Source organism: Ipomoea triloba, chromosome 4 (genome assembly GCF_003576645.1).
Source record: "Ipomoea triloba cultivar NCNSP0323 chromosome 4, ASM357664v1".
Lineage (NCBI taxonomy): Eukaryota > Viridiplantae > Streptophyta > Magnoliopsida > Solanales > Convolvulaceae > Ipomoea > Ipomoea triloba.
The window spans coordinates 20,601,655-20,612,650 of NC_044919.1; positions in this window are offsets into that span (position 1 = coordinate 20,601,655).

Consider the following 10,996-nt stretch of genomic DNA (forward strand, 5'->3'; position numbering starts at 1 on the left):
ACGGCATGACGGCAAATTCGTAGTGCCCATATCTAGTCCGGAATACTGTTTTGGGAATATCCTGCTCCACGACTCGCACTTGGTGATACCCTGACCGTAAATCAATCTTTGAAAATACTCCAGCTCCCTTCAATTGATCGAACAGATCGTCGATCCTGGGCAATGGGTACCTGTTCTTCACTGTGACCCGATTGAGTTCTCTATAATCGATACACAGTCTCAGGCTCCCATCCTTCTTCTTTACAAACAGTACCGGTGCGCCCCAAGGTGACACACTTGGTCTGATGAATCCTTTCTCCAACAACTCTGCCAATTGAGCCTTCAATTCTTCCATCTCCTTCGGTGCCATTCGATAAGGCGCTTTTGAGATTGGCGCGGTTCCTAGTACGAGATCAATAGTGAATTCCACATCCCTCTCCGGCGGCATTTCTGTGAGATCCTCTGGAAACACGTCGGGAAATTCACGCACCACTGGGATTTGATTGATCCCAGGTTCTTCTTTCTCAGCGTCTTGCACCAAGTAGAGGTACACTTCACACCCCTGGTGAGCGTACTTCCTCAACTTCTGCATTGTCATCAACTTGGGCTCGGGTTGCTTCTCAATCCCTCGGCAGGATATTCTCTTTCCATTCGGTCCTCGCAGGACAACCTTTCGCTCATTACAAACAATTTGAGCCTTATACATATCCAACCAGTCCATCCCGAGTACCACATCGATGCCCTCTAGCACAAAACGAATAAGATTTTCGGGACAATTGAATCCCGCAATCTCTATCGAAATGTTGTCATATCCATCCTTACAGGCTACCACCATCCCCGAGGCAGTTCTCACATTTAAGTCTAACTTACTAGTAGGCCATAACTTCAATCTATCCGCAAACGTAGATGATATAAAGGAATTGGTAGCTCCCGTATCAAATAATACTGAACCAAGCACTGAGTTTATAAGGAATGTACCGGTTACGACGTCGCCAGCCTGAGCCTGAGCGCTGTTGACGACGTAGATTCGTCCCTGGTTCCCTGTGCTGCTTTCTCCCATCGGCGACTTCCCTTTGTCGCTCGAACCTGTAGCAGCGTTCGCTGGTCTTCCCCGGTTCACTTGTGGAGAATTAACTCCCCTGTTACCTGATTCCGCAAGTTTCCGGCTGTTGTTCCCATTGAATCCTCCTCCTTGCCTGGTATTCTGCGAGGAGTTCCGGAGGTTTTCTACCCTGGTTTAGCACTCATAGAATTTGTGTCCTAAGAGGCCACACTTGTAGCACCTTATTCTCACCCCTTGGCAATTTTCTCCAGGATGGCTCTTTCCACATCTGCTGCAAGCAGACTGTTTCCCTTGGTCTGTTCCTCCCCTCTTCTCTCCTTGCTTCAGTTAAAATTTCCCTTGGTTAGACTTCCGCTCATCCACCTTGAATCTCCTCTGTTTATCATCAGCTTTTCTCTTGTTCCTGCCGTAAACTTCCTGTTGATCCAGGTACACTTGGTACTGATCCGATGCCCGATTATATGCCTCCTTGAGAGTGGAGCACATGAATGGTGCGATTGCCCTTCTCACGTCCCAATCCAGTCCTCGCACAAATCTTCTTGCTTTGCTTGCCTCGCCCGGCACAATATCCTGAGCAAATCTCATCAGCTCCACATACTAGTCATAGTAGACCTGAACAATTTCTCCCTTCTGCTTCAGTCACAAGAATTCTTCGCACTTGATTCCCTTAATTCTTTCCGTGTAGAATTGTCCCCTCAATTCTTCCTTGAATTCCTCCCAGCCAAAGTCTGGGTTTTGCATGAGTTCAGGTCCAGCCGTTGCCCACCAGTTATCTGCGGTCTTCGTCAAGTAATACACCGCAGAAGATACTCGTTGATTCGCCGGGCAATTTACTGCGTCAAGCAGTTTATCAAATGTCCGTATCCATTCTTCCAAAACGACTAGGTCATCTTCCCCCGCATAATTCGGTGGGTGTCTACTTGCTATAGCTTTAGCAAAGTCGACCCGAGGGTGTCTCTGGTTTTGATTCTGGGCCTGCTGAGCCATCATAAACTCAGCCATCTGTTCCATTACCAAAGCCATACAATCCATTGCCGTGGTGGCGTCGTCACGTCCCGCAGGTACATTTCGTCTTGGCGGCATTTTCACTAAACGATCGTTCCGAGTTAGCTTCCGAAGTATAAAAGTTACTAAGAAGTTAGTTAACTAAACAGTTAGTATATTAGTTTCTCAAGTTCACTCACAGCAATCATACGAAATGATTAACACATATAAGAATGCACAAGTATCAGTTAGAGTATTTAGCAACCAGAATCAAGAGATTCTGTAAAGTAGAAGTGAAATACCCCCTTTTTACGCTGCCTGGTCTCCATTCCAGCTCTACACCTGGAAGAGGAGTTTCTACACCTTAAGCAGGGATCGCGGACCGTGCAAGAGTACCACAAGTGCTTCTTGGAGTTAGCTCGCTTTGCCCCGACTTTGGTCCCTACTGAAGAAAGCAGGATCGAAAGATTTGTAGCTGGACTGAATTTGGACACTCGTATGGCGCTAGTCGTGTTCAAATTTCAGACTTTGAGCGAGGCCTATAGTAGTGTAGCGGATCACTACCGCGTGTTGACCATTCGGCGGGGAGCACAGGATCGTTCTAAGCGGCCGGGAGAGAGTGGTGCATCCGACTCCAAGAGGCATAGGCCTGGGGGCTCCGGTTTGGGAGGGAGCTTCCTGAGGGATGGTGCCAACAGTGGAGGGACATCTCGCCTTGGCTCGGGGCAGGGATCTAGGAGTGATGGAGTCCGCGAGCGGCACTTGTACTGTAGGAGATGTGGAAGGAACCACCCCGGGAGGAATTGCGAGGGACAGCTAGTGGAGTGTTACAGTTGCGGGTTAAGGGGACATAGAGCTTATGAGTACACCGCTAGGAAGGGAGGATTGTCTCAGTCTAGACCGAACCCGACTCAGGGAGCCCCGACAGCGACCCGATCTTTCAAGGAGGTCGAGGGCAGCGGAGGAACCAAGCCGAGTGGAGGTCGAGGACAGCAGGCTGGGCCGCAGCAAAGGAAGATCTTCGTGATGGGCCGCACTCAGGCGGAGGCTAATGGGCTTAATGAAGGTAACCCTTGAGCTTAATCTCTTCCTACATGGCATATAGGTGCTTTTAGGACCTTTTCTCTAAGATGCATGTAGCTAGTTAAACCCGTAGGTGACCTTCTGTTAGCTAGGGGAGTTTGAGTAGCGGTTAAAAAAAAAAGAAAGGGGGAAGGGGGTTGCGGGTTATACCATCGAGAAGAGAGAAATAGAGGCCAAGGGCAAGGGCTGTTCGCACCCAGGCTCGAACCTGCGCCAAGGGAAAGGTAGAGGGGGACCAGACCAACCGGCTACGGCCAATCGTTAATCCTAAGTGGCAAGATCGTGTTTTTGTTACTGCTTCGGGCACAACCACGCCGTGCGGACAGAAGGGATGGAGCAGGGTACTCCGTGAGTGAGCTCCGTGTGTGTGCGTGCGGAGAAGAGTGACGGATCAGGGTCTTCCGCGAGAGAGCTCCGCCCGAATGAGGATAACAAGCCAGCGGAGCAGGGCATTCCATGAATGTGTTCCGCAAGATAAAAAGGGTACATGCGTCAATTTGTTCCCCACCCAGATTAAAAAACCCTACCATCGGCTATCTTTGTTCCGCCTTCTTTCCCCGTAGCAGCAAACGACGCCCCTGTGTTCTCCGTGAGTTCTCTCCGTCAACGAAGCAATCAAGTTAGGAGCCTCCATAACCGAAGACACCCGTGCAACATCTCTTTGCTTCTTGTTCTTCTCCACTGAGGTAAGCAGTTCAGCGCATAACAACCTCAACAATGCCAAGAAGGAATCAGACTGGCGAAGGTGGGAGTCAGAGGAATGTTCAGTACTCCATCATTGACGATAAGGCTCTTGACCCGCTACATTTCTCGCTTGAACTCGTGAACATGCTAAATTTTCAAGGCTTGTTGGAACAATTCCTGCGGATTAAGAACATAGTATATCCCAACTTGGTCCATCACTTTTATCAGAATATGAAGGTCAAGAAAGTCAACCAAGTGTCTGTTCTCACTTCGATAGTGAAGGGCGTAAAGATTACCTTTGACCCTCCTAGGCTTGCTAGGTTACTCAGTTTGCCGTTAGGAGGTGTGAGTCAGTATGAGCGTCACTAGTGGATTGAGACGCAGGAGGTGGGTTTCCGAGACTATTTGCGGTATATGATGGGGCGAGATGAGGGCATCACATTGGATGCCAGGCCTATTAAGCACGATCTGACTAGCGAGCAAAGGATTTTTACCTTGCTAATAGGAGAGAGCTTGTTACCAAACAGGAACAACAGTAAGGAGGTAGCAGGGATGGAGTGTACCTTTGCATATTTTCTGAAGCACCGGGTTAAGTTTGACCTACCCAGTTTGATGATTTCGCATATGGAGTTTTGCAAGACGGTTAAGCGCCGCAACCGACCCTATGGGATGATTCTGAGCTGGATTTTCCAGAAGAAGAGGGTGAATACGACCGGGGAGCTAGCTAGACAGCCGGTTCATGGTGTTTTCAATGCGCCAAGTCTACAGTACTGTGGGCTGTTTCAGGTGGACGGGAACGAGTACATCACGGCTCACGAGTTGAGCAAGATGCCAGCAGACGATAGCAGGGAGCTTATCGAGCGTTTCCACATTCCCCACAAGAGGTTGAGAGGGTTGGTCACACCGCAGCAGGCTGAGCAGGCGGGTGATGAGGGAGAGGGCGACGAGTCTGAGGAGGAGTCTAAAGAGGAGGAGGAGTCGGAAGATGAGATTGACCGGGAGCATCGGAGGAAGGAGCAGCATGATCCTATGGCATCAGCACCGCTAGTTGACCCCGTTCTGCTACAGCTGCAGGAGATGCACCGGATGGTGGAAGCTAGGTTCACGTCACTAGACCTGAGAGTGGACCGCGGGTTTCAGCGTTTGAGTTTCATCGAAGCCAAGCTAGGCGTTGAGGTTCCACCGGAGTATGTGCATCCCTATCCTTTTCATGGTCCAGGCAGTTCGTCACAGGGAGGTCACCCAGGTTAGTTGATAGCTTTCGTGCATACGTTAGGTCTTTGTTAGGAATCCTTTTTGACCTAGGTGAGTAGCTAGTTTAGCTTTGCATGTTGTGCATGAGTTGGGTAAGTTAAGAGCATAAGAGTAGTGGTGTAGTATGTTCTTAAGGTTAAGTTGGTTGAGCAATCTTTTCTTTAACCTTCGATCGATTCCTTATTTCCGTGAACCGTTCCATTTCAAGTTTCCGCGAGCTTTGAGCTTCAGGGACGAAGCTCCTTTTAAGGGGGGTAGAGTGTAACACCCCGTAAATTCGTTCAAGCCTTGAGACCGATAATCGTTTTCGCCGGGTGATTTATTTGATTTAATTGGGCTTAGTCTTTCCAATTGATATATATATATTTCTTGAACCCGGAATTAATTATTTTATTCAAAAGGCCCAATTCTTGATTTAATTCTTGTAAGGGATTTATTTATTTTATTGAATCCTTACAATTTCTATGGAGCATTTTATAATGGCCCAATATATATATATTTAATTCTTGAATGATTAATTTCCTACAACTAGTAGTATAACACATAATGTGAGACCCATTTCTTTTTATAAGGGCCCATTATTTCATGTCTTACCCTAGTTGATACATACATAATATATGTAATGATCTTTCCCTACTAATATAAAAGCCTTGTACTTCCAACCCTATTTCCCTTTTCATCCTCCTGCAAATACATTTCATCCTATTCTTTCCACTTCTAAAGAACCCTAAGTAAATCCTACACTTTCTTCTTCAAGATCCAAGATCAAGTTTGCTCTTTTAGGATTGATAAGGCTTGGGTAAGTGTTTATCTTTAGGAATATACCTTGCATCATGTTATTTTCATAATCTTTATACAAGTTCTTATGTTGTTCTTTTGGGGATCTTTTGGGAAAAGATGATCAAGGTGGAGGTGAAGCTTTGTAGGGAGTTTTGAGGGTTCTTGGTTGAAGTGTGCTCCAAAGAGGTAACCATCATGTCCACTAAAATCTATTTTACCCTCTTAATCTATGGATATTATTTGGTGTATTGGAATCCCGTGAAATTCTTTGCTGCTTAGCCTATTTTGGTTGTCTGTGAGATATTTGGATGGATTTATGAACTTGTGTTCTTGATCCTTTGCATCTTGATGTTTATGAACATTTGTGGGTATGGATTCCATGTTTATTTGGCTTCTGGGAGATGTAATCTGGACAATCTTATCTTATTTTTGTATTCTGGAAATGAACATTCGTATTCTGATATGAGTCTGGGAATAGTGCGTTGGGTTTGCTCTTGCGGTGCACCCTAGCGGTATAATGTGTCCCGCTAGAGTCTTCCGCAAGAGTGTGGCGGTGGAGGTTGGCGGGGAAAGGTCTTCCGCCGGTGTACTCCGTGTGCTTCTTGCGGAGAAGGGTGGCGGAGGGGGGAGTTCCGCTACTCTGTTCCGCCAGGTCTTCTTGGACTCTAGTTCCAGTGAGTTGTCCTGTGATCTGTTGTTTGGTTGTTCCACCTTTGATTCTGGATTTTTATTGGGATACCTTGTTGAGTATTTTACCATGCTTTTGGAGTGTTTATTCATATCTCTTGGTTCGTTATATGAGTCTGTTGGATTGGTTGAATTCTTGGTTGTACTCTCTCGGAGTTTGTTGTGTTCATAATCTGAGATGAACACTGTGGTGGTTTGTGCTTGGGTTCAGGCTATGGTTGGATATGGAGTGGTGAATCTTTGAGTATCTCAGGCTATGGTTGGATATGGAGTGGTGAATCTTTGAGTATCTCTTGGGCTGTTTGAGGGTGGAGTGGTGAATCTTTGAGTATCTCTTGGGCTGTTTGAGGGTGAACTAACTGTTCTTTGAGTATCTCTTGGGCTGTTTGAGGGTGAACTAACTGTGGAACTAGCCTTGGGTTTTTACCCCTGTGATTGGACTATCGTCCCTGTGATTGGACTATCGTCCCTGTGATTGGATTATCGTCCCTATGATTGGACTCTCGTCCCTGTGCTTGGGCTTTCGCCCCTGTGTTTGGGTTTATACCCCTGTGATTGGACTTTGGTCCCTGTGATTGGGTTCTTACCCCTGTGAACTAACTTTCGGGCTTGGTGTTTGGTGTGAGAATTGGTGCTTGGGTTGGAAGTTGAGGTTTTGGTGCTTATCCTTGGGTTGAGGTCTGTTTGGTTCCTTGTTGACTCTTGAGTTGTATTGTATCTTGTTGATTTTTTGTTATTCTTTGATATATCGCCGTTTGGTTGTTTCTTATGAGTATTCGGTTGAGTTTGTGATTCGGTTGGACGTTGGTATTGATGAAGAGTCTTGGTTTATATATTCATTCAGCGTGTTGTTGTTGAGTATCTGATTTAAACTTGAACAGTTCATTGGTGTGTATATTCTATATGGGTGCGTAAACCTATTTACAAACTTACTCTATATCTATACTTCCTTGCGGGTGTGAATGGTGGTTGCTTAGCAGTCTTTTGCTAATGGTTTCTTGTATGTTTTCTAGGTATGCAATAAGTCTAAGCGTGAGCGCGATAGAGATATATCCGTATGAGCCGGCTTAGACTAGTTTGTTATGTTTTTAGACTTATGTTTTGGGCCTGTGCGCCAATATGAGATTCTATATACTCTTGTTTTAGATCTTGGATGCTTTGGATATGTTTGAGGATTTATATACTATTTGGTTTCAGTTTTTGGTTAGCCTGTGCATCTAGGCCGTGTTTTCTTACCTAGATGTGGCATGATACCCCTTAGGTTATAATTCGCTTCCGCTATGTTATGTTTTATGGTTGAGATGGGCAGCTTTTGTGTTAAGTTTTAGCTATCTCAGCTTGTGAAGAGTTGGGGTGTCACATTCCTTGTGTTGCTTTGATTACCCATATTATAGGAAAGATGTCTCGCCATATGACCTTGCACAACAGATTGCTCAAAGGCTCCAAAGAGGGAAAGCCCCGGCAGATGAAAATAGTGCTAGGGACGCTAACACTCTTTATATAGAAGTATCCACCGGTACTCAAATTCTACTGATGACAGCAACCATGCTAGGGCGGTACAGGCAGTTGTTAAACTTCTCTATTGTGCAATGGAGATATGTAGACTTGAGAGTATTGGAGGATTATGAGTGCACATATGGACTGTAGAGGTTGATTGTAGAGCCATATTGGAACAATCTGTTAAGTTGGAGACATGATACTTTTATCCCTCTAGTACATGAGTTTATCGCGAGCTTGAAGGTTGACGGAGTGGCTGGAGATCTCTACAGCCCTACCATTAAATTTAGACTCTTCAACCAGGACCATAACATATCGGCCAACCATTTGGGTGTTTTCCTTGGATTCTACAATGAGGAAGACCAGTCGAAGCACTGGTACAGGAGATTGAGGTATGACTTTGGAGACAGGGACATTCCGAGAAAATATTGGTCGATGATCGCAAGACAAGGAGTCGAATGGGAAGGGTCAAGAGTGAGAGTCTTTCAGATTGTAAGGGAGGATTTAAAGATTTTATAGAAGGTGATCGCTCATTCATGGGAAGGAAGGCCTGAGACATATGACCGAGTCTCAAAGGCGGAGCTGTTCATGCTATGGAGTATGGACACCGGGAACTCGGTGAACATGAGCGCGATTTGTAGGAACTTGCTTGTTGCACAACAGCAAGAGTCAGCCAGGGCAATCTTTATAGGCCCCTTGGTGATGAGGCTATGCGTCTCTCTGGGCAATCAAATGAAAATGAATTGGTTTGAACATCGGCTTCCAGGAGCGCACATAGTTCCTTTATCTCCCGAAGACGTCGCAAAACTTCACTTGAGACAACTAGCGCGAACGAGGGTAGATGAGGAGATGGAGGAAGATCATACTAACACGCCTATGACATCTCCAGGATTCACACCTTCTCCGATGTCATTCAATTCCCCGTCTCTCTCGGACATGTATTCGCCGTTGGATTCTTCAATGTATTCTCCACCACCAAGAGAGCCCGGACCGTCTGTACCTCCACCACAACCTGAAGAGCAAGACCCCAACTCCTCTAGCTTCAACATTCCGAGCTGGTTCACCCCAGTCACTGATTGGAGATCCCTCCAAAATTTCCAATACCAATTGCACTTAGAGCAAATGCAAAAGCTGGATGAGATTTCAAGAGAGATCAAGGAGCAAATGCAAAAGCTGGATGAGATTTCAAGAGAGATCAAGGAAATCAAGAGAACATGAAGAAAGATTTCAAGAGAGATCAAGGAAATCAAGAGAACATGAAGAAAGGAAGAAACTGAAGAAAGAAAAGAAAAGACAAATTTTGATGATGATGACTTGTGATCTGATAATTCTGAACAATTGATTGTGGACAATCACTTTATTTTTGTTTATATTCTTACCTACAATTCTGTTTATGTTTTATCTTGCACGTTTCGTCTAGCCAAAGACGTTAAACGTGGCGCTTTTGGGAGGCAACCCACAAATAAGAAGAAGAAGGGACGACTCCACCAACAACCATGAAAGACCAATCTTGAAAGGTATAATTTCAATTCTTATTTATTTCCTTACCTTTACTCTAACCATATTTAAAGGGCGAACATAGATTGCAAAACTTGGATAAGGATACAAACTGTAAGTATTTCTTTTATCCTGATTCAATGTCCTGTTTTGGTTTGCTTTATTTTCTAGAATCGCAAATGAAGAGCTGCATAAAATTGTTGTGTCGGATGTAGTCTGTTTGTTAGAACTGTTTTAGCCCAGTTCACACTTTTAAGTGTGGAAAAGGGGCGTGTGTAGAACCCTTAAACATATATCCTTTTTCCTCCTTTCCTTATGGAAACATCGAGGACGATGTTTATTTTTAAGTGTGGAAAGGGTGTATGCTTCTTGAAACAGTTGATTGATTAAGTGATAAGGTATAGGAACCTAGAGGGTGTGTTATTGCCAATACTATCTAGGAGGGCTCCTAACCTTGTGCCAAGGATCGAATGTCTTAAATATGCTTTGGAAGTTTCACTTTGCACCAATTTGCACATTCCGACCCCAATTGAATATTTTTGATGAGTGCTTGCATGCTTTCAGCTTGTATTTTGTTTGGACCTCAGTCAAGGATCTCTCGAAGTGGGAGTGTGAATCCTTTGAGTTTTAGAAAGATAAGAATAGCGAAGCCTGGAAACTGAATTAATCTCAGCAGGACATGGGGCAAAAGGAGCGCCTAAGTGAGCTATGAGTGAAAACAATCCCTAATCCCTAGAAAAAGGCATGAGGGGTTGATATGGTGAAACGTGAATAAAGGCAAAAGGCCACTCCTAGAGATAAAAGTGAGGTGAGCCATCTTGTCTGGATAAGGGGTAACCATTGCACTGTCTTCGAAAAAGCATGGATCTCCATGTGAAGTCGGTTACCCCGAAGAGATCTTGAAAGATGAGAAAATAGAGAGGAGGTGAACCACTTCGCTAGGATTCAGGTACCCATTGCACTGACCTTCGAAAAAGCATGGATCTCCATGTGAAGTCGGGTAGCCTAATGACGTTATCCTAGGAAGTGAGAAAATAGAGTGATTGCCCAAGCCATGGCGATGAGCGGTCCATGTCCCTGCCCCCACTTATATAATGTAAAGAGGCTTTGGCGTTAGGTTGGGAATTGGCTAAGGGGTGAGCATCGGTCCCACTAGTCGGATCGGCTGGAGCCCCTAGAAAATACAAGGTGAAAACTCTTTTGTCACTTGCATGCTTGAGAGGTGTGAACAAAAATCTTCTCATGAAATATCCATCTCTCGAGACCTTGACTTCCTTAGCATATTTCTTACATTTGGTTGGCACGAGTTTAGCAGTCTTGGTAGATAGTGTAGGGGATTTCACCCGCTTAACTCCGAACACCTACACATCACTTGATTGGTTAACCGTAAAAGAAAGAACTATCCTTGGTGCTTACATGATTAGGGCTTAGAAAAGTATGCTTGCTTGAGGACAAGCAATGTTTAAGTGTGGAAACTTTGATAAGCAC